This window comes from Nicotiana tabacum, chromosome 7 (assembly GCF_000715075.1).
Source record: "Nicotiana tabacum cultivar K326 chromosome 7, ASM71507v2, whole genome shotgun sequence".
Taxonomy (NCBI): Eukaryota; Viridiplantae; Streptophyta; class Magnoliopsida; order Solanales; family Solanaceae; genus Nicotiana; species Nicotiana tabacum.
Genome location: NC_134086.1, coordinates 141335145 through 141339251, shown reverse-complemented (window position 1 = coordinate 141339251; position 4107 = coordinate 141335145).

The window sequence follows — 4107 nt, the reverse complement described above, 5'->3', positions numbered from 1 at the left end:
AGGCGACACCCAAAGCAATACCCGCTCACCGACCATGAATGCCAAATCTCAAACCTTACGATCAGCATAACACTTTTGCATGGACTGAGCTGTACGAAGCCTATCCTGAATGACTCTGAAGTTGTTCAAGGCATCTTATACTAGATCTGTACCCAATAACCGAGCCTCTCCCGGCTCAAATCATCCAACCGGCGACCGATACCGCCTACCATACAAAGCCTCGTAAGGAGCCATATGGATACTCGATTGGTAACTGTTGTTGTAGGCAAACTCCGCTGGAGGTAAAAACTAATCCCACGAGCCTCCAAAGTCGATGACACAGTTCGGAGCATATCCTCCAAAATCTGAATAGTACGCTCGGACTGCCCTTCCGTCTGAGGATGAAATGTTGTGCTCAACTCAACCTGTGTGCCCAACTATCGCTGAACTGCCCTCCAGAAATGCGAGATAAATTACGTACCTCGGTCTGAAATGATAGACACGGGCACACCATGAAAACGAACAATATCCCGGATATAGATCTCAGCTAACCTCTCGGAAGAATAGGAGACTGCCACAGGAATGAAATGCGCTGACTTGGTCAGCCTATCAACAATAACCCACACTACGTCGAACTTCCTCCGAGTTTGTGGGAGTCCAACAACGAAATCCATAGTGATCTGCTCCCACTTCCACTCGGGAAGCTCAATCCTCTAAAACAAACCACCAGGCCTCTGATGCTCAAACTTTACCTGTTGACAATTCAAACACCAAGCCACATATGCAGCGATATCATTCTTCATCTTTCTCTACCAATAATGTTGCCGAAAATCCTGATACATCTTAGCGGTGCCTGGATGAATAGAGTACCGGGAACTATAGGCCTCCTCCAAAATCAACTCTCAGAGCCCATCCATATTAGGCACACAAACTCGACCCTGAAGCCTCAAAACTCCATCATCTCCTAAGGTAACCTGCTTGGCACCTCCGTGCTGCATCGTGTCTCTAAGGACACACAAATGATGATCATCATACTGCCCATCTCAGATATGCTCCAATAATGAAAAACGAGCGATTATGCAAACTAACACACGACTGGGCTCAGAAATATCCAACCTTACGAACTGATTGTCCAAAGCCTGAACATCCAAAGCAAGCGGTCTCTCACCGACCGAAATATAAGCAAGACTGCCCATACTGGCTGATTTCCTAATCAAAGCATTAGCCACCACATTGGCCTTTCCCGGATGATATAAGATGGTGATATCATAGTCTTTCAACAGCTCCAACCACCTTATCTGCCTCAAATTTAGCTCCTTCTACTTGAACAAGTACTGTAGACTTTTGTGATTCGTGACACCTCACATGCCACGTCATACAGATAATGCCTCTAAATCTTCAACGCGTGAACAATGGCTATTAACTCCAAATTATGAACCGGGTAGTTCTTCTCATGAATCTTCAACTACCATGAAGCATAGGCAATGACCTTGCCATCGTGTATCAACATCCTACCAAGTCCAACACAAGATGCATCACAATAAACTGTATATGGCCCTGAACCTATGGGCAAACCCAACACTGGCGCTGTAGTCAAAGTTGACTTGAGTTTCTAAAAGCTCGCCTGACACTCATCCAACCACATGAACTGGGCACCCTTCTGGGTCAACCTGGTAATCGGGGCTGCAATAGATGAAAACCCCTCCACAAAGCGACAATAATAGCCTACCAAACCCAAAAAACTCCGGATCTCTGTAGCTGATGTTGGTCTAGGCCAGTTCTTGACTGCCTCTATCATTTTCGGGTCCACATGAATACCCTCTGCTGATACAATGTGACCCAAGAATGCAACTGAACTCAACCAGAACTCACACTTCGAAAACTTCGCATACAATTGACTATCTCTCAAAGTCTGGAGGACCATTCTCAGATGCTGCTCATGCTCCTCCCAGCTGCGGGAATAGATCAAAATATCATCTATGAAGACTATTACGAACGAATCCAAGTAAGGCCTGAACACTCGGTTCATCAAATCCATAAAAGCTGCTGGGGCATTTGTCAACCCAAATGACATCACCAAGAACTCATGATGCCCATACCGAGTGCAGAAAGCTGTCTTAGGGACATCGGATGCCCTAATCCTCAACTGATGGTAGACAGATCTCAAGTCAATCTTTGAAAATACCTTGGCACCCTGAAGCTGATCAAACAAATCATCAATCCTCGGTAATGGATACTTATTCTTGATTGTAATATTGTTCAACTGCCGGTAATCTATACACATTCTCATCGATTCGTCCCTCTTCTTAACAAACAACACCGGCGCACCCCAAGGCGAGACACTAGGTTTATGAAGCATTTTTCAAGCAAGTCTTGCAACTACTCCTTCAACTATTTCAACTCAGGTGGGGCCATACGATACAACAGAATAGAAATAGGCTGAATGCCTGGAGCCAATTCAATGCAGAAGTCAATATCCCTGTCAGGTGGCATACTTGGCAGGTCTGAAGGAAATACCTTAGGGAACTCACGAACAACAGGCATAGAATCAATAGAAGGAACCTCGCCACTAGAATCCCGAACATATGCCAAATAGGCCAAACACCCCTTCTCGACCAAACGCCGAGCCTTCATATATGAGATAACACTACGGGTAGAATGACCAGGAGTCCCTCTCCACTCTAAATGAGGCACACCCAGCAAGGCTAAGGTCATAGTCTTGGCATGACAGTTCAAGATAACATGGTAAGGTGATAACCAGTCCATCCCCAATATGATATCGAAATCAACCATGTCCAGAAGTAACAAATCTACACGGGTCTAAGACCCCCAATCACAACGACACATGAACGATGAACACGATCTACCATAATAGAATCACCCACCGGTGTAGACACATATACAGGAGCACTCAAAGAATCACTAGATATGACTAGATACGGTGCAAAATAAGATGACACATATGAGTATGTAGACCCTGGATCAAATAGAACTGAAGCATCTCTACGACAAACCAAAACAGTACCTGTGATAACTGCATCGGAAGCCTCAGCCTCAAGCCTGGCTGGAAGAGTATAAAATTGGGGCTTGGCCCCACTACCCTGAACTACATCTCTGGGACGGCCTGCTGCTGGCTGGCCTCCACCTCTAGTTGTCTGACCTCCACCTCTAATATCTCTACCTCCACCTCTAGCACCTCTAACTCCACCTCTAGCTGGCTGAGCGGGCTGTGGGACACTCGGGGCCTGAACCATAGCACGGGAACCCTGATGTTGAGAGCTGCTCGATGCTCGAGGGCAAAACCTAGCAATGTGACCCATATCACCACAAGTATAACAAGCCCTCAGCTACTGAGACTGCTGACCTTGACGACTTGTATGACCACCCCGAAAACTCTGGAGCGGCGGTGCACTGATAGGAGCTGGTGGTGCACTGTAGGACTGTTGATCAGAATACTGCATATGAGAAACACGGTCACCTGAAGCACCGTGAGAAACCTGAAGTGCTGACTAGAAAGGCCTACAAGGATGGCCTCTACCATATGAATCCCTGCATCTAGACAAGGCACCACTAAATCTGCCTGAATGATGAGGCCTCTTGTCAGACCCCTGACCACCCCCCTGCGATAGAACCATCTCAACTCTCATGTCCACATTGGCCGCCTCTTGAAAAGAAATCTCACTCCCTGTCTCTTTAGCCATCTGAAATCGAATAGGCTGAATAAGTCCCTCAATGAACCTCCTCACCTCTCTCTCTCTCTCTCGGTGGGAAGTATGATAAGAGAATGATGGGCCAAGTCGATGAATCTGGTCTCATACTGAGTAACAGTCATAGAACTCTGATGGAGATGCTCAAACTGCATTCGGTAGATCTCTCTATAAGTGATAGGGAGAAACTTCTCTAGAAATAGCTGAGTAAACTGCTCCTAAGTCAAAGCTGGTGATCCAGCTGGTCTAGCCAAACAATAATCTCTCCACCAAGTCTTGGCGGATCCAGATAAACAAAAAGTAGCAAAATCGACCCCATTGGTCTCCACTATCCCCATATTCCTGAGAACCTCATGATAGCTGTCTAGATAATTCTGAGGATCCTCAAAAGACGCACCGCTGAAAGTAGTAATGAAGAGCT